The following is a 21,356-nucleotide window of genomic DNA, read 5'->3' as shown; positions in this document are numbered from 1 at the left end:
CAACGATTTTCCAACTACTGGTGGTTTTGAGTACTTCTACTATTAATTTGTCAAAGATCCTGTAGTGTCTATCTGGACTCACAGGAAACCAAGACTCCCAAAAGAAGTGTTGTAGATTCCCAAACCAAAAGTTGGAATTTTTCTATGTCTTTTTTAGGGTTTCTGCTGCTGTGAAGGAACACCATCCAAGACCACCACAACTCTTATAAAGAAAACATTTAATTGGGGCTAGCTTATAGTTTAGAGGTTGAGTCCATTATCATCATGGCAGGAAGCATGGCAGCAGACAAATGTGGTGCTCAAAAGGTAGTGTTCTACAGCCCAATCCTCAGGCACCAGAAAGAGTAATCTACTGGGCCTTCTTTGAGCTTAAAAGCCCACTCCCAGTGACATACTTCCCCCAACAAGTCCATACTTCCTAATGGTGCCCTATGAGCCTATGGGGGCCTGTTTTCATTCAAACCACCAGAGTGCCCCCAGCTGCTTGAATATCCGTTAGATGCTAAAATCAACTCCTAGATTAGGAACTCTATCTGTTGATCCAAATGTATCCAGATATCACTTGTCCTTTCTCTCTCTCTCTCATTCATATATATATATGAATGGATGAATATATACATACCTCATATATATGTGTGACTATTCATATATATATATATATATATATATATATATATATATATATATATATATATATATATATATATTCCTCATTAGGGATGGGATATAGGGCCTTAGGGTATGCTGGGAAGGTGTTTTACCCCAGCTCTTCACACCTTCCTCTCAAGTGATGTGTTCATAGAGACCAAATTTTCTTGTCAGAGCTAGAAGAGATGATTTTTACTATCTTACCACCACCATCATCATTCAATAATAAATGCATAACAAGAACTTAGTAAGTTGTGTTACCATGTATAAAGACAGTTTTCACTGTCAGATATTGTACTAGGTATATAGTCTTGTATAATTTTAATGAGATTTAAGTGTCAGACCATAGAGTTTACCCTTTAAAGGAATTCAGTTCAATGGGATTTAGTATAGTCACAAGATTGTGCACCCATCATCACCAACTAATTCCAAAATACAACGTCACCTTATCTCATTTTAATTTTCATAGCAGCCTTTAAGTGCAGTCATCACCAAATAATTCAAAAATATAACACCACCTCATCTCATTTTAATTTTTCTCAGCCTATAAGTGCATTTCTTTATTTTAAATCCCATTTTACAGATGATTCAACTACAATGGGCAGAGATGAAATAGCTTGGCAATTTTCCCACAGCACATAGGTGATGGAGCTGAGCATCAGAGACATATCTGTGGTTCCCACACTGATACAACCCTTTTGTACTTTCTTTTTTTAAAAGATTTATTTATTTATTTATTATGTACACAATGTTCTGCCTGCATGTACACCTGCATGCCAGAAGAGGACACCAGATCTCATTATAGATGGTTGTGAGCCACCATGTGGTTGCTGGGAATTGAGCTCAAGACCTCTGGAAGAGCGGCCAGTGCTCTTAACCTCTGAGCCATCTCTCCAGACCGCCCCCTTTTGTACTTTCTTTGTCTCTCATTTGAGTTATGGAGCCTTATCATTCTTGTTAATAATGTTACAAAAGAGAATATTTGTTGTGTCTGTGTCCACTTCTTGGCCTCTTTTTCTTTGTCCCCAAAGAGACTAATGGATTTTGTTGTTGTCGTTGTTGTTCTTCTTCTTATTCTTACTCTTCCTCCTCCTCTTCCTCTGTACAACCACAGAGGCCTGGCCCTTATCACTTCATACAACACACAGGCCACCTGACAAAAAAATCCCTCTCCGATTATGGTATGAATTTGCACTGAGTGTCTAAAAGACATAGTTTTGTTAATTTGTTTTGAATTTTTAAATTCTGGTCTGGCTGTCCCATGTTAATTATATAATCTTGGGCATTTAAAAACAGTAAGCCTCAATTTCCTCACCTGAGAAATTAAGACAATAATGGCACACACACACATCACAAAATTGTTATAATGTCTAAATTGAATGTGCATAGTAATTGTCCCTTAAAAGATGGTAGGTAGTAGCATCACAGAGTAGATAAAGAGGGGGTATGATAGAGAACCCATCATGTTACATGGACTGGACTCTCCTTAGACTGCCTGCCTCCAAGGCAAATTTTATATATTAAATAAAACCTACTTATTAAGCAAGGAAGTACCTGCCATGAAGTATACCAATCAAGTTAAATCATTCTGTAAATTCTTGCCAGTTTAATCAACTAAAAGCATAAAGATCATTTTTGGCATTAAATCCCTTGTGAGAAAAACATTCATGTCATTTTTCCATCTTTAATGATCAGCGGTCAATCCCAGTTGCCATCAAACAGCAAAACTCTACTTGGCCTGTGTATAAGTGACACAATGTCAGCCAGGGTATGACTTGCCTAACTAGACCAAGACATCCTCCCAGAGAAATGTGGTTGAGCAGAAGCCAAAGGCCCCAATTTAGTTGAGATTTAAGAGATTGGGTATAAGATCTCAAATAGGACATAAGGTAGGTTATCAGTTTAAGATTTACATGGGTGCAGTAAGCAGTCAGCAGAGGTCCAAGTAGTGAGCTTTTGCTACAGACTCTAAGAACAAGAAATCCCAAATTGGACAATCAGTAGAAATTGTCCTTAGGCACTTAAAATTAATGAGGACTTGACTATTAATCGCTTCATCCAGTCAGCATTTAGTTTGCTCATTTAGTTAGTAGTATTATCTTTTCCCTTTTTTTTAATAGAAAAAGGAAGCTGGGCTGGAGAGATGGCTCAGAGGTTAAGAGCACTGGCTGCTCTTCCAGAGGTCCTGAGTTCAATTTCCAGCAACCACATGGTGGCTCACAACCATCTATAATGTGACCTGGTGCCCTCTTCTGGCCTGCAGGTGTACATGGTGGGACACTGCATACATAATAAATAAACAAATAAATATTTTTTTAAAAAAAAAGAAAGACAAAGGAAGCTAAGAATTGAAGCTAGAACATTGTACAGCTAGACTGAAATCCCTGATTTGTCTGGTTCAAATCTACATGGCCTCAGCCCATCATAATGCCTCCGCAAACACAATGCTGTTAGTAACTAAAGAGCACACACTTGGCCCCTTGTACACAAGGATAAAATTGTCTCAGCAATATAACCTACTTGTCAGTTAATGAGAGAGATGTTGAAGTGAATATCTTCTTTGTTGTCTACTGTGTGATGGTGGCAATAAGCCAAGTGCATATTGAGACTTTCAGGAAAGGGCTAAGAAATTCTCCAAGTTGCATTGAAACAGACTGATTTGCTTCAAGATTTGATTGTTTCAATGCTGCTAACAGTTCACCTTGGCCTATAGAGGCATCTTGAAATTTTTATTCCAATTACCTCCACAGTTTAAATGTTCAGTGGTCACAAATATAATGGTTTCTATCATCCTACCTTTTACATTACTTACTTACACTTCATCTATAAATGATGATGCAACATGCTGGAGGAAGCGGCTCTTTCTTCCACTGACAACTCCTACTAATACAAGTGACAATAATTTTTTTCTCAGAAATGTCCAACTTTACAAGAATGGAGTTTGCTTTTAACAGAAATTGGAGCACCAGGAAATAGACAAAAGAGGAAGGCATTATTAAGTGGCAGCCTCTGTTGGAAGCTGCCTAGGTCCCTTTGGAGTATGGAGAATGCTGAGCTACCTCAGAATATTTTCTGCTCCTGAGTAGTTAGCGGGAGGAGGAGAGAATGGTGACATAAACTGCCCATTTTTTTATAGTAAATACATACTGGAAGTAACATCCAAAGAAGATGGGTAGCTTCCTGGAGAAGTAAGCTACAATGGCAACTGTGCTTATGAGCAAGGATGTTGTACTACATTTGAATTACTTCTGGAAGTACTTTGAAGTTAATATCTAAGAATGTGAGCAAATTATTAATGAAATCTCTACTCAACATGTATTGCCTTATTCGTTGTGGAGGGCATCTAAGATATATATTATTAAGACAATATAGCAGAGATCTTTTTATAACCATTAGTAGTATCTAAATGTTCATCACAGAGCTTTTTAAAATCAAGGTTTAGGGCTGGAGTTTAAGAGTGCTTGCTGCTCTTACAGAGGATCAGTTTGGCTCTCAGTACTTAAGTTAAATTGCTAACAACTACTTGTTACCCCAGATCCAGGACATCTGACACTTTGTCCTGATCTCTGTGGGCACCTGTAAAGCACACAGGGGGGCGGGCAGTGCAAGAATTTCCTAAAAAGGACTCCAATAGCACAAGAAAACAAAGCCCATAACTGAAAGGATTACATAGATTTAACAAAGAAAACAATCACTAGAAAACATTCTTTGACAATTATATAATGGACTGGGGATTAATATCCAGAATATATAAAGAACTTCAAAAATTAAACATCCATTGAAACAAATCCAATCAATAAATGGACTAATGAACTTAATAGACATTTTTCTGAAAGAAATATAAATAAATGGTATTCTTATTCATTGTGTAAATGCAAATTAAAAATTAAAACTTCTTTAAGAATCCATCTCACACCACAATGACTTCCACCAAGAAAACAAATCATAACAACTACTGATGTTGAATCTTTATTTGCTGTTTGTGAGTATGTAAACTTGTACAGACACTATAGAAATTACTTTTAAAAACTGAAGCCACTATACCACCTACACCCACATATGTGAAGAACTTTTTAAGTCCACATACCACATGCACAGCCTTGCTAATTGCTATTCTATTCACAATAACCAAGAAATGGAACTATCTTTGATATACATCAGTACTAACAAATAAGGAAAATGTGGTACTTAAACACAATGGAATTTTATGCAGCCACAAAGAAAAATGGAACTATGAAACTTTCAGGAAAATGGGCATAGATATAAATCAATTTATTAAATGAAATATGACACTCAGAAGGAATTACTGTATACTTCCCCTTCATGTATGCAAAACATTTGTGTGTATTTATGTAGTATTTATGTGTGTACATGTGTGTAGTATGTTTATAATTGTCACAAAATTAGAAGGTAGATCTTTAGGAGCGAAAGAGATCTTAAGTGAGGTGAAAATAGAGTAATGGAATATATGTAATAAGAAAAGAGAAGTAGGGGCTGACTGAGGTGGGGAACAGCTGGGTGGATGCACAGAGATAGGCAGTACAGAAGGGGAACAAAATATAATGACAGGTATCTTCGAAGAAAATAATGACAGCACAAATTACTTTGTATGCTAACAAAAAATAATTTGGAAAAAGTGATTTTTTCCCCCTCTGAGGATGTTTACTGACTTAGAAAAATGCTTATTGTAGAATGTTAATGGGAATTATGAGAAACAAGTATTTTTACAGCTGCCTTAGTTAAGGTTTCTTTTACTGTGATAAAACACCATGAGCAAAAGCAACTTGAAGAGAAAAGGGTTTGTTACAGCTTGCAACTCTCAGGTCACACTCCACCAGTGACAGAAGTCAGGACAGCAACTCCTGACAGAATCCTGGATGCAGGAACTAAAGCAGAGGTCATAGAGGAATGCAGTTTAATGGCTTGGTCAGCCTGCTTTCTTATGCCATGTAGAACCACAAGGCCAGAGGTGGCACCACCCACAGTGAGCTGCGCCCACCTATGTCAATCATTAATCAAGAAAATGCGCCACTTACGTGCCTACAGGCAAATGTTATGGAGGCATTTTCTCAATTGAGCATCTTCCTAAATGACTCTAGCTTGTGTCAAGTTAAGATAAACTAACTGTTACAACATTATGTTATAATAATAACCATGATACATATTTAATACTTTTCTTGAAATTAGAAAGACACACATCCCAAAGTTACCAATGGTTGTCACCGGAAGATAGGATTATGGAGAAAATCTAACATAGACAGAGGAAGAAGACTCCACAAAGATAGAAAGTATCAGTAAATATTAATGAGAGCATGGGGAATAAGGTGACTGGAGCTGGGTAAGGGAGTGGGGCACTACTACTTGTGGAGAGGCTGATGTCTCATCTGTGAAAGAGAGCAGAAGCAGCAGGATGACGTCATCTTTGTTTGTCCAGAGGTAAAGGGATTTCCAGAGAAAAGCATTTTAACTGCTGGATCTTGAAAGTTCCTGGACAAACTAAAAGGAATGGACCATTCCAGTATGAAGACAAATGTGATTTGGAAGACACTTTGGGACTGTCGCATTCAGCTCCTTTTCTTTTGCTGATAAAAGAAGTGAAACCAGGAGATGGCTAGTTTCATAGCCAAAGACTATGTGTTGGGTTGGGGAGGGATCAAAAGGGCTAATCTCACTTCTTGCTTTGTTTTTAATTAGCGAGATACTTGAGTTGAAGCTTAGTGAGTGACATATATACCTTGGTTATTTTCCAGCTTGTCACACCATCTCAATTTAATTCATCATAAACACAGGGATTATCAGTAACAATAAACCTGTACTTGGTATTACATTGTTACAGTGCTAAGGTCTAGAGTATGTTAAGAATTTCAAATTTAGCCCGGCAGTGGTATGGTATGCCTCTAATTTCAGCACTCAGGAGGCAGAGGCAGGTGGATCTGTGAGTTCGAGGGCCAGCCTGGTCTGGTCTACAGAGCAAGTTCTAGGACAGCTAGAGCTATATAGAAAAACCCTGTCTTGAGAAACTAAAAAAAAACAAAATCAAATTTATACAATCATGGTAAAATCTATTTGTGATTATGTGTCTCAACAAATTAGTTCAATGTTCACAAGCAGTCAATAAATTTCAGGTCTTTCTTCCTTCTTATGGCTACATTTGGCCAAAGTCTACTCTCATGGATTAAATAAAGGCCACTGTGAAACCTATAGTATGTTTTCTTAATAATCCTCGGCGAACTTCAATATCTTACATAAAGTCTGTAAGCAATAGCAAGAACTGCAGAATCCCCTTCACAGGACTAGAATTCTGATGAATTTTTAACTACTAGATCAGGGAGAGAGTGAAGGGGAAAAGCCTAGTGGACTGTATTTACCCATATCTGTGATGGAAATATTTCCACCATGGTTGACTTCAAACTGCTAATCAAATTGATTACTGTAAACCAATGTTAGCCAGTACAAGTTGGTCCAGGCTAGTATGTATCAGCACATCACTTCAAGCAAAATTCTAATTTAGAATTTATTGGGTTTTGGTTTCCTGGCATTTAATATATTGAGAAATTGCTTTGGGGACAAGACTTTTCTTGGAGACAGGCAACACATATGTCCACTCACCCCAGATAGGAATCCCGTGACAGAGTAAAGAACAGATACCGGCAAAGCCAAACATGGTGAACCAATGGGTTTTACTGTTTGGTTTTGTTTCATTTCGTTTTTACAGGAATGTGGTTGAGGGGTTACTTATGGGAACAGAAGTGATGTAAAGGGAGCAGCATCACCAAATCCCATTCGAGCATGTGTGACAGCTCACAAAATCTGGGAGCTAATTTTGGTTGCTCAGCTGGCTTTTGCTTGTTCCAGGCAACTAGTTTGTTCTCGGAGTCTTCCTTGCAGCCTTCCTTGTGTGAGAATGACTTTCAACAGTCTTGATTGTTCACTCTTGGGAGGGAGGGTTCTGATGAATCTGCTCAGTTTCAAGGACTTCCTGAAGCTTATTTTGAGTTTATTACCTTCTGTCTGAAAGAGCTTCCCTGTAGGCTGGAATGTTTCAATCCCAGAAGAAACTATTATACAACAGAGTGTGAACTTTTAAAATACACTGAGTTTATTTTTAATATCAGGCATGAGAATGAGAGATGTAGGTATAAGGTGGTGTGTTGGAATATATCACAGCATGGGACAAATTACGAGAGCGCCCAGAAGAATGAAAGAGCTTCTGCTGGCTGTTACGTTTACGTTTGGAATCCCATTCAGGCCCTCAAAACTGATACTTGGAGCGGTTTATATTCTCTGTCTCTCTGTCTGTCTCTCTATCTGTCTGTCTGTCTCTGTCTCTGTCTCTCTGTCTCTGTCTCTCTCTCTCTCTCTCTCACTCACACACACACACACACACACACACACACACACACACACACACACGCACACATTATAATCATCACACCCTGGAGAAAATACAACATTTACCAATACATAGGTAGAAAATCTGCATTCCTGTTTCATTTTCACCCAGTCTTCCCAGTGATATGCTAGGAGCTGTGTGTTTTGTTTGTTATTTGGTTTTTCAGTGGTTGAATCCAATAAAGTACCCAGCATTGCATTTAGTTTGTCAGTTTCTTTGATTTCTGTTCTCAGATTCTACATTTTCTTGTCGTATGTCTTTTATGACATTGCAATTTTTAAGAGTCCAGGCCAGTATTTTGCAGATGTGTCTCAATTGGATTTGTATGATTATTCCTGATGAATACATTGTGATTAAAAAAATTTTCACCGTAATGTTATGCTCTCATCAGGAGGAAGAGAACATCATTTTTTCCTACTGGTGGTGATGTTAATCATTCATTAGGATTATGTACAACATATTTCTCCATTGCAATAATACCTGTAAAGCTTTGAATCTCTGTGAATATATCCTGTTCAGGAGCAGCCTATTTAGGCTGAAAGTATAAATTACTTGGTTCACTGCAAAACCGTAAGTTGAAAAGGAATTATACCTAATTAAAAGAAAAAATAGAAGAGATTTATTTTAATCAAATAAGCTAGCACTAAGCTTCTTAGCCAAGTTTATGAACTATTCACGTGACAAGGTACCTTATACCTTACCTATATAAGGTCCCTTATCCCAACTGTGAAGTGCTTGTGGCTGGTTCTGTTTCAGTCCTTTTGCATGGCTCTCCTCTTGGTCTAAGTTCATTCCCTCACACATGTGGCTTGATTAGTACATATGCCAATATTGTTCGAACCGAGCCTAGTGCCTAGGCTACAGTAGAAGCTCAAAGTCTGTGGAGCACATTTTTACCCAATTGCAACTCCTATCGTCATGAATGAGAATCTAATCACACTAAGTGGAAAGTACACTTGACTTTGTCAGCTGGCTCCAGCTGGAACTAATTTGGCTGCTTGTGCACATGTTTCTCATGGGAAATGACAGAGCTGTCGGTTTTCATCCAGATCTTTGACCTTCTTCTTCAGGTGTTAGTCAAGTACCTGGTTTTTCTGAAAAGGATATATCTTCTTTATGTCGAAATTAGAAGCTGTCCTAAGTAAACCAAGGATCAGCCCCGTGCTTGTTAAGATTCATTTTGGCTGCAAGTGAAAGAAGCCCCTAACAGTAGGTTAAATAATAGAGTTGTTTATTCCTCTGTGATGTAAAATTTCTCACTTCTGGCCAAGATTGCATAATGAGAGCCAGATTTACTCTCTTGTTGGAAGCAGGGGGAAAAGCAGACCAAATGAAAACAATAGCTTTCAGACATTGGAAATGAGGCAACAACAACAAAATACCAGTGACCCCTGCAAGACATGAAACAATGAAGGCGAGCCCCATATGTTTCTCCAACTTAATGCCTGGAGAAATTGCAGGCATAGATAGGGAGAAAGAATACCAAAGCACTGTTCCACAGGTGAGGAGATCCTTGCTCGAAGTCCAGGAGGATCACAGCAGCTAGAATTTGCCCAGCAAAGTCCTGCACTAGAGAGGGCTCTGTGAAAGAACTGAAGGTCTGTGGCAAGTCTCCAGGGAATCTTGGGCTGAGTACTGATCAGCATGAGCTTGTAATGAACTAACCTAGAACAGGGAAAGCCCCACCCAAAAGGAAGAGAGATAACAATCACAGTCCTCAGACACAATGTAAGGCTGAGAACACTGCTTCAATAGCCAACAAGAGTACAGAGCATCAGAATACTCAAAAGATCTTGCATCTGGAACGGTGCCAAAAGAGCCTTGGATTTAAGGATGTGCTAACCCTGGATGATAAAATAGACCAAGAGAGACTCTTTTTTTCAAGTAATTTAACTGTTTCCCAGAACAAAGTCCAAAGATATTTATAGAAATCCAAATGGTCCGGCAGTGATCAAGATAAAATTCACATCTAGCATTCAATGGAAAGTCATCAGGCATTCAATTAAGCTGGAAAATACTGACCGCTAATGAGAAAAGTCAGCCATTCAAAACTGTCCTAGAAGTAACAGATAACAGAATCAGTAAACAGATTTTTAAAAAACATTTAATATAACTTTTTCATACATTCAAGCTCTTAGAGGAAACACTGAACAAGACATTAGAAAGCTCGAAATAGAACTCGGAAAGATGAAGAATGAAAAGTGGAGATGCTTTTCAAGTCTACCTAATCAGTTAAGTGTTTGGCAGCCCCATAAGCTCATTCTATGTTGTTACCCCTCCGCTTATGATTTTCAATTTGAGTTCAAAGTTGGTACTCTAACTTAAACCAACATGTCTTCATTACAACAGAGCAAGAGACAAGTGAAAATAAGGATGCTCCTTCATTTAAAGGCACTAATAAAGTTCATGGTTTAGAAGTTTGCTTTCTTTTTTTTAATTTTTTTAAAATTAATTTATTCTTGTTATATCTCAATGTTTATCCCATCCTTCTATTACTGAGATAAAACACTGACCAAAAACCAGCCTGGGGAGGAAAGAGTTTCATTACACAACTATCATGGATGTAACTCAGGTCAGGCACTCATGGCAGAAACTGAATTGGAGGAGGCCGTGTAAGAATGCTAATTAATGATTTCTTTCCCATGACTTTCTCAACCTGCTTTCTTAAATAATCCAGGACCATGGGCCAAATAGTAGAACTACACACAATGGGCTGGACTCTCCCACATCAATCATCAATTTAAAAAAAAGTGACCCTACAGATTTGCCTCCAGTTTTACCTTATGGAAGCATTTTCTCAGTTGATGTTCCCTCTTCTCTAAATTGTGTCAAGTTAACAAAGAGCTAACACTTGTGACATCAGCTTTTGTTTATATTACATAAGCCAAAACTTTAGTACCACTGTCCCATTTATCTGATTTATCTGAAAGTGAAGTCAAAAATTATAATCTTGCTTTGCCTTTACTGCAAGAATAAAGAACATTTCCAGCAACAAGACTGTTGCCAGTCTAGAAACTGTCAACATCACTCAAAATCAACACACAGTTATTATTAAGGGCCTCAGAATAACTCTCTGGAAGGATTGCAATTGTGTGGATGTAAAACCCAGTCTCCTTCGAAAGAAAAAGAAGAGACTGAGTTGACAAATAGTGGGGAAAATGGAAAGAAGTTGACAACTGTTCATACTATCTGTAGTTACATATAGAACATGGTAAGGGGAGTTATAGTGAGATTCTGTTACAAGATGAGGCCTTTTTACATTCAATTCCCCATCAATACCATTTTTCAATAGAATGAATCCATTACTGAAATTCAGATTTCTTGGGTGAAAAATGTATCTTGGGATTTGGATGATGTTGCTTGTTTAAGATCTCAAGTCCAGAAAGATGAGTTAATCCTTGAAGGAAATGATAGAGAACTTGTTTCAAATTCAGCCACTTTGCTTCAGCAAGCCACAAAAGTGAAGAACAAGGACAGAGGAGCATAAATGGATGGTTTTATGTTTCTGAAAAGGGAACAGTGCAGCTACATCATGAAGATGTAAGTTACCTAACTATATAAATAAGACATGGATTATTAGGCCAATCTGTGATATTTTGATGATGCAATAAAAGACTTCTACTGCTATGGGACATGTTCTTAATCTTTGTAAACTTGCTAGCAAATAAAATAAAACAGATCAACCCAAGGAAAACATAAAGGCGCCATTTAGACAACTTATGATGTAAACCTGTTAATCCCTTGGACCCACATGTCAGAAGGAAGCAACCAATTCCCTCAAATTGCAGTCTAGGGCAGCATTGGTGGTTCAATGGTAGCATTCTCAAATTGTAAGTCTAAACTCAATATGCTTATTTATGATGATTGGTGTTCACTGCTCCAAATAAATAAATGTAATTTTTAAAATGATTGTTCTTTATTCTGGGTATCTACTGTTCTCAGCTAAAATACCAGAATCTATCAGTTAGCAAAGAATGGGCGAGTAAGAATGGGGGTTGGGGGACACAGCCATCAGTTGTCCAATTGAGAACCTTGTCACAGTTCTGAAGAGGTTCTTATCCAAGTTTGAATAACATTATGACTCCAGGCTTTAACATAACCTTAATAAGACTCCCCCTAGGTATTTTTTTGATATACAGACATTTTAAAACTACATAATTTGGTTTAAAGTTAGTTTTTTAAAATTCCAGCCCTCACATCTCCATATACTTTGGGGTTTATCTCAAACAAACTCCCAGAGTTGTTCCATTTTCAAGTCACTGGCACCAAGCTAGAAGTGGAACGTACAATTTGTTTAACTTTTAACTACATTTATCATGTCTGAGACACCAAGGCCATTCAATGTGTTTATACCTTAGTCCTGAAATGGCTCATTCTCTTTTTTCCCTAATAAAGCCACCCATGCCTACATCTGAGACCAACTTTTTTGCAAGGCCCTATATGTCTCATACTGTTGAACTTCTTTGCCCTCTTCCTGAAAGAAGCAGTTTTCTCTGGACTGTATAATACATACACCTACATATGCCTTCTTCTGGTTGTCCATGTAAACTGATCTGAAGAATCGAATCAACTGGTTGCTATACATCATTGGTCATTTGATCAGCTTATCACTATTTACATGGTCACTATTGCTCTCATCATTTCAAAGTGGGCACCATTATCTTTTGGGGGTGCTAAGTTGTCATGTAATTGCTCAGTGTTCCTCCTCAAGCAGGAGAAAAGAAAGTGGCAGTTCAACCAAGATGCTGGTCAAACCACATGCCATAGCTGGCTCACTAAATGTTCCTACAGAGCATTTTGCCCTAGCTCTGTGTGATATCTTGAGAACACAGACCAAAAACTCTGCAGGAAGTCAAACCTGGGTGCTTTCCAGTTGCTAATGCCTTTGATTGCTTTAACCACCTTCCCCTCAGACACTGCAGTGTGACATTTTCACTTTCATAAAAGCTCTCTCCTCCTGTAATCATATTGCTTCTGTGTGATTAGCATCACAACCATGATTATTCCTTAAGCCACGTTATAGTGAATCTGTAACTTAACGTGCATGAGGGTTCGGAATAGCAAACTAGCATCTTAAAAGAAGTGCTTTAGAGAAAGAAGTTAGGATGTACTTTTGGGGCTGATTTGGTTTCCAGATTATGAACTCAGGGGAAGATGCTTCCCCTGCTGGCTGTCCTACTGGGCTAGCCAACTGTAGCCATGTCCACATAAATCATAATGAAATCTGCCTAGTAGTCATCTTCTCTGCCTTGCTGTGCTTTATCTCAACCATCCTGGGCCCCTTGGGAAAGTGAGGAGTTTTGACTTGACAAAACACGGTGTCAGGTACCAATTTCTTTTCAATAAGACCTTGCCATTGGGTAAAAGGAAGGATAGGAGTAGAAGGCTAATGTGAAGCAAAAACAAATGACTAGAGTAGATAGATATTTTCATAATGATAAAATGGATGTTAAAAGGTTCAGCTGCTTTCCATGTGAAAATGGAAAGAGATCTTTTTCAACATGGACTTTTGAAACTTAATACTATATGAGCTCAAAAACTAAAACTTGGTTTCATGTATTTTAAGGATTATGACTATCAAAAGTTAGCAAGACAGCTTGAAGGGTCAAATACTATTAATACTATAAATTGAAAACACTTGTTAATTAAGTACCTCTCTTCCTGACTGCTTTCTTTTTCATTAATTTGTAATATGTATCATTCTGTGAGCTGGACTGCACTAAATCTGTGAAATGTCTAAATCCAAATAGTGATTCTTCCAAGGGAAGGTAAACTAAGGAAGGTTTTGTGGTCTTTCAGGGAAAAAGAAGAAGAAAAGAACAACCAAAAACCACACCCTGTTGAGAATTTCATCTAGTGGCATATAAAAGGCTGACTCAGCTTTCAGTTTTGGTGCCTGTCTTTTTAGTGGATTACACCTGAAGCCCAGAGCTGTCAACCCTCTAGCAGTCAGGCGGGGCACTGGAGTAGGATTAGCAAATCAACAAATAGAACATTAAGCTTACTGAATGTAGTACATTATTTTCTGCCTTTGTATTTTGGGATTCTTTGGCTTGTTCACCTTGTTTGTTTCTTTCTTCCTTTCTTCCTATCTATTTCTCTCTCATTTGGCTAGTTTTGTTTTGTTTTGCTTTGCTTTGCTTTGTTTGAAACAAGGTCTGTATAGTACTGTCCTGGAACTTTCTATGTAGACCAGCATGGTCTCAAAGTCACAGAGATCCACCTGCCTCTGCCACCTGGGTGCTGGGATTGTAGGCATGTGCCACCGCCCCCTGCCTTTGATCACATTTTTTCTTTCTTTCTTTCTTTCTCTTTCTTTCTTCTTTCTTTTCTTTCTTTCTTTCTTTCTTTCTTTCTTTTCTTTCTTTCTTTCTTTAGTTCTTTTCATTTTTAATATTTTATTAATTTATTCATATTACATCTCAATTGTTAGCAAAAGATTTTTGAAGACTAATCTTAAAAAATTTTCTTCTGCTGATAAATCTAAAGGATCACACTTAAGAAATGTGAGCATTGGCTACCCAGATTGGCTACCCAGATCTAGCCAATGCTCACATTTCTTAAGTGTGATCCTTTAGATCTATCAGCAGAACAAAATTTTTAAAATTAGTCTTCAAAAATCTTTCCCCAGCCATCCCATTCTCTCTATTAAAGAGCCTCAGTCTTCATGCCAAGGCCTCTCTTCCCTTGGAAGGCCATGTGTAATCCATTCTGGTCACTCTTGTATGTCATCTTTCAAGCCATAAGATTCACCAGAGTCACTCCCAGGCTGTCTCTCTTTCCTGCCTCTGTTCTTTCAACCACTGGCACTGCACTGAGCTTTTCTAGCTTTTAATTTTTTTCCAAGACTTTAATCCAGTTGAACTCTTTCAGGATGCAGATGAGCAAGCAATGCCAGAAAAGGAAGGAAGTTTGGGAGGGAGTCATGTAACAAATTAGAGGCCAAGAGCCCCAGTTTTCTACTTCTAGCAATCCACTTCTCCATACTACCTATAGACCAAACAGAAAACACTCCAGAATGTCAGAGTGGATTGCTGTGTTAGAAATAACAAGGAGTAAGGAAGGAAGGGGGAAATGGGGGAAGAGTGTGACCAAGAGGAAAGGAGGGAGGGGGCTACGATTCGAATGTCAAGAGAATGAATAAATAAACAAAAAATGAATGTCAATAAAAACTTTAAATTAAAAAGAAAAAGAAATAATTACTTGTCTGAGAAACAGGAAAAAGTTTCTTTGGGGATATCCTCAGCTTTAAAAAAAAATCAAATAAAGAAGTGGGAGTGCTATTGCTTAGGCCCCTACATCTATTTCACTGCCCTCAAATGCGCTCTTTCATTGTTGGGTAAGATTGCTTAGCTAGTGAAGTTGTTATAAAAAATTAGATCATACATGCAAAATAGCTGTCACATAGTAGATGTTAATTAACAGCTGGACTTATTAGTATAGTTACTTCTTGGAAAATTCGCATGTTTTCTTTCAGTGTTATAGTTTCTGATTAGCATATAAACAATGAAAATTTATGTCTCTGAATACAAGGTTCACCACCAGTGTCTCATTGTATGTTAACTGATAGCTGTTTGGCTGTCTTTTTTGCCCCTCTGTGAAGAAAAAAGAAAAAGCAGAGTGCAAAGCAGGGGATGGGGTATAAAGTTTATTTTAAGCTCTAGTCTGGAAAATACTATTCTTAGCTTTGACTTTCATAACCCTCCTGGCATAAATGAAAGAGAAAAATTTGTCATAAGGAATGGTTATTTTTCTTGGATAAGTTCACTTCTTGAGAATTCACAAACAAATGTTGCTTTCTTGTGATTAAAATGGTAGATTTCTACAGAAGTGGATTTCAACAGAAGGAAATACCTGTTTTGAAAACATAGTCAGAAGCATCACTGGTTTCATGGTGCATTTATTTCCTATTTGTTTCTGTACCTTCTCCTGGAGTATTCTCCAAGGCAAAGCTCATGTTTGGGGCTTGAACACCAAAGCTTACTTCATTTACATCTATCAAAAATTTGATTTCCCAAATCTCAATTCCAAACAATTATTTCTTCCTAAAGGTATACACAGCTTCTCCTGGGTTTTTGTCTTAGAGATTTTAATCTGCCCACTCTCCCAGTGTTTCTAAAGTTTGAATATACTCCCTCTTCTCCCAATTGCCCTATCTCCTTTACAAATCATTTCTAGCTTATGAAAGGTTAACCAATTCACCATAGACTGGCCCACCTAAACTTTCACAAGAGCCAAGAGTATAAATATAGGCAGTTACCCTAGAGTTTGAGAGTTTGACCTATCTGTTCTATTATTTAGAAATTTCTAAAGTAAGCAGAAACCTCCTGGGTGTTGAAATCAGGAATGACTTTGTAAAGGAGACTGTGATGTACTTTGAGTGATGGATAGGATTTTTGCATAAATTAAGTGATATAAGTGTGCCATATAGGTAAAAAAAAGCATAGGGTAAATGTGGGTGAGGTATTTAGTTTGATTTGAATATGAGATAGTCTTAAGGAGGTATTATTAGATAATAACTATTTGAATATAGTTGGAATTATCACAAGATAACCTGTTTGACAAGATGGACTTTTGCTTAATTTAGTAATTAATTGAAGGGTTCTTCTACTTTTGTTTACTTCCTTTCCATTTTCTTCCCTATTTTAATATAGTCCATATATTTCATAAATTAAAATTAATACAATCTAAAAAACAATGCGATTTGAGCTCCTCTAAACAGAACTGATTAACACACACACACACACACACACACACACACACACACACACTCCCAGACTTTTTCCCTTGAAAACATAGTCTTATAAATAATTTCATATTGAAAAAGGCAGAATTCTAAGATTCATTCCAGTGCTTGTATGATTTGTACAATTTCTCTTCTCCATTTATCTGCAAATATGATGTGGTCTTTTATCTTTGATTAACTTTTATTACCTGGCAAAGGTATTAAAATAGTCACTTCCTGAATATGTTATATTATATAAAAATTTATCTGACTTTGAATAAAAATCTTAATGCTTTGAGAAACCCATGTGACTAGTAGCTTTGAGGACTCCTAAGACCAAATGCCAGCAGGCAACCAGCAAGAAAACAGAACTCCACTTCTAAAGCCATGAAGAACTTAAGTTTGCCAATGACAAATGACCCTAAAATACAGCTATAGTTGGTTCTTTGAAGTCAGCTAGATGCATATATTAATGTTATTTTTCCTATATCCTACATTTTCTTATTCTTTGGCAAGTGCTCCTGATAAAGGAATGACTCCCCAGGCAAGCTCTTAGGGATAGCAAATAGCATATCCTAGACTACATTGTACCTATGCAAACTGGGTAATCCTGGGATCCATAAGGTACCTCTTCTTTCTATCTTTTATGTGTTAGGAGACACTATTCCTCTGATTCAGTCATCTTAGCACCAGATACAAGAAAAGTAGAAATAACCTCATATCACAGTACCCAGTGAGTTATTCAAACTAATCAGCCAAAATCTGTTACCTTGCCTTGCATTTCTCCATAGAAACCATAAAGCCTGCTCATGATGTTCATCCTTCTTGTCTCATCACAGTACTTGGTACTTCCCTATGTGGCTCCTCTTGGAAACTGTACAAAACTATAGTTTAAGAGGAAGTCACACCTGGGTCAGGGAAGAAATAAAGAAAGAAATCAAGGAGTTTCTGAAATTCAATGAAAATGAAGAAACAACATACCCAAATTTGTGGGATACATTGAAAGCAGTGCTAAGAGGAAAATTCATAGCACTAAGTGCCTTTAAAAAGAAATTGGAAACATCGCACATAAGCATCTTAACAACACAACTGGAAGCCCTAGAAAAAAAAGAAGCAGAAACACCCAAGAGGAGTAGACGCCTGGAAATTATCAAACTCAGGGCTGAAATTAACAAATTAGAAACTAAGAAAACAGTCCAAAGAATCAACAAAACCAAAAGCTGGTTCTTTGAGAAAATCAACAAGATAGACAGACCATTAGCCAAACTAACTAAAAGGCAGAGAGACAGTATTGAAATGAACAAAATCAGAAATGAAAAGGGAGACATAACAACAGACACTGATGAAATTCAAAGAATCGTAAGATCCTACTTTGAAGGCATATACGCCACAAAATTTGAAAATCTAAGGGAAATGGACGATTTTCTTGATCAAGTTCACTTGCCAAAGTTGAGTGAAGAACAGATAAACAAGTTAAATAGTCCCATTTCCCCGACAGAAATAGAAGCAATCATCGATGGTCTCCCAACCAAAAAAAGCCCAGGGCCAGATGGTTTCAGTGCAGAATTCTACCAGACCTTTAAGGGCGAGCTAATACCGATACTCTTCAAGCTACTCCAAAAGATAGAAATGGATGGAAAATTACCAAATTCATTCTATGAGGCCATAGTCTCATTGATACCTAAACCTCACAAAGACTCAACAAAGAAAGAGAATTTCAGACCAATTTCTCTTATGAACATAGATGCAAAAATACTAAATAAAATACTTGCAAAACGAATACAGGAGCACATCAAAGATATCATTCATCATGACCAAGTAGGCTTCATTCCAGGCATGCAGGGATGGTTTAATATACGGAAATCCATCAATGTAATCCATCATATAAACAAACTGAAAATAAAAACCACATGATTATCTCCTTGGATGCAGAGAAAGCATTTGATAAAATTCAACACCCATTCATGTTTAAAGTTTTAGAGAGATCGGGGATACAAGGCACTTTCCTCAACATAATAAAGGCTATATACAGCAAGCCAATAGCCAAAATCAAAGTAAATGGTGAGATACTCAAGGAAATTCCTCTCAAATCGGGAACAAGGCAAGGCTGCCCACTCTCTCCATATCTCTTCAATATAGTACTCGAAGTTCTAGCCAGAGCAATAAGACAACAAAAGGAGATCAAGGGGATCCAAATGGGAAAGGAGGAAGTCAAATTATCCCTCTTTGCAGATGATATGATAGTGTACATAAGTGACCCTCAAAACTCCACCAGAGAACTCCTAAAGCTGATAAACACCTTCAGGCAAATTGGCTGGATACAAAATTAACTCAAAAAAGTCTGTAGCCTTCCTATACACAAATGACAAGCTTGCAGAGGAAGAAAATTAGGAAACCACACCCTTCACATTAGCCACAAGCAATATAAAATATCTAGGAGTTACCCTAACTAAGCAAGTGAAGGACTTGTATGAAAAAACTTTCAAAACTCTGAAGAAAGAGATTGAAGATGACCTGAGAAGATGGCGTGATCTTCCTTGCTCATGGATCGGGAGAATTAACACTAGTTAAAACTGGCCATCCTACCAAAAGCAATCTACAGATTCAATGCAATCCCTATCAAAAATAACTACAACAATTTTTAAAGACATTGAAAGTTCAATTCTGAACTTCATATGGAAAAACAAAAACCCAGAATAGCTAAAACAATCTTGTACAATAAAAAGATGCTCCGGAGGGGAATCTCGATACCCTGATCTCAAACTGTACTATAAAGCAATAGTACTTAAAACAGCATGGTACTGGCACAGCAACAGGCTGGTTGATCAGTGGAATCGAATCGAAGACCCCAGATACTGAATCCACACACATATGGTCACTTGATTTTTGACAAAGAAGCCAAATCCATTCAATGGAAAAAGGATAGCATCTTCAACAAATGGTGCTGGTCTAACTGGAGGTCTATGTGTAAAAAAATGAAACTGGACCCATATTTGTCACCTTGCACAAAACTCAAAATCCAAGTGGATTAAAGACCTCAACATAAAACCCAGAGACACTACTCACTTAGAAGAAAAAGTGGGAAAGAGCCTGGAACATATTGGCACAGGAGACAACTTTCCTGAACAGAACACCAACGGCCCAGGCCTTAATGTCAACCATTAATAAATTGGGACCTCATGAGGCTGAGAAGCTTCTGTAAGGCAGGAGACACTGTCAAGAGAACAAAGCGACAGCCTACAGACTGGGAAAAAATCTTCACCAACCCTACATCTGACAAAGGTCTAATATCCAAAATATATAAAGAACTCAAGAAATTAAACACCACCAAACCGAATAACCCAATTGAGAATGGGCTTGGAACTAAACAGAGAATTCTCATCAGAGGAATATCAAATGGCTGAGAAAACACTTAAAGAAATGCTCAACCTCCTTAGTCATCAGGGAAATGCAAATCAAAACAACTCTGAGATTCCATCTTACACCCATCAGAATGGCTAAGATCAAAAATTCAAGCGACACCACATGCTGGCGAGGATGTGGGGAGAGAGGAACACTTCTTCATTGCTGGTGGGAATGCAAACTAGTACAGCCACTTTGGAAATCTATCTGGTGCTATCTCAGAAAAATGGGAATAGGGCTTCCTCAAGACCCAGCTATTCCACTCCTTGGAATATACCCAGAAGATGCTCCAGCACACAACAAGAAAATTTGCTCAACCATGTTCATAGCAGCCTTATTCATAATAGCCAGAACATGGAAACAGCCTAAGTGTCCCTCAGTAGAAGAGTGGATAAAGAAACTGTGGTACATATACACTATGGAATACTACTCAGCTATTAAAAAACAAGGAATTCCCGAAATTTGTGGATAAATGGATTGAGCTAGAAATGATCATAATGAGTGAGTTAACCCAGAAGCAGAAAGAATCAAATGGTATATACTCACTTATATCTGCATACTAGCCCAAGGGGCATGTCCAACGAAAGCCTTCACTTACCAGGAAACTGGGACAGAGGGGAAGGCATCCTATTGGGACTCTAAATGAGAGACGCATGGGAGAACAGCAAAATAAAAGGATCCAGAGGGTCCTAGAAATCTACAAGTAGAACAATATGATAGGCAGATTTGGGCCCAGGGGTCCCGCTCAAAACTAAGGCACCAGCCAAGGACAATACAGGAAGTAAACTTTAAACCCCTTCCCAAATCTAGCCAATGGTCAGAATATTCTCCACAGTTGAGTGGAGAGTGTGATACGACTTTCTCACATACTCTGGTGCCTCACATTTGACCATGTCCCCTGGAGGGGGAGACCTGGTGGCACTCAGAGGAAGGACAGCAAGTAGCCAAGAAGAGACTTGATACACTATGAGAATATATAGGGGGACGTAATCCCCCTCAGGAACAGTCATAGGGGAGGGGAATAATGGGAAAATGGGGGGGGGGAAGGAATGGGAGGATACAAGGGATGGGATAAACATTGAGATGTAACAAGAATAAATTAATAAAAAAAAATAAATAAATAAAAATAAAAAAAAAAAATAAAAATAAAAAAATAAAAAAATAAAAAAAAAAAAAAAAAAAAAAAAA

At 37.7% G+C, this 21,356-nt stretch overlaps 1 protein-coding gene and 1 pseudogene across 1 annotated transcript in view; both read left to right on the top strand.

Moving 5' to 3' along the window:
• Col4a6 (collagen type IV alpha 6 chain) overlaps positions 1-21,356 on the top strand; it is a 290,619-nt gene that overhangs the window by 154,694 nt on the left and 114,569 nt on the right. The gene's annotated exons all lie outside the window — the stretch shown is intronic.
• LOC127184618 (60S ribosomal protein L9-like) lies at positions 10,996-11,602 on the top strand (annotated as a pseudogene).

This window comes from Acomys russatus, chromosome X, assembly GCF_903995435.1.
Source record: "Acomys russatus chromosome X, mAcoRus1.1, whole genome shotgun sequence".
NCBI lineage: Eukaryota > Metazoa > Chordata > Mammalia > Rodentia > Muridae > Acomys > Acomys russatus.
The sequence above is the reverse complement of the archived record's forward strand: the minus strand, read 5'-3'. Positions and strand labels throughout refer to the sequence as shown.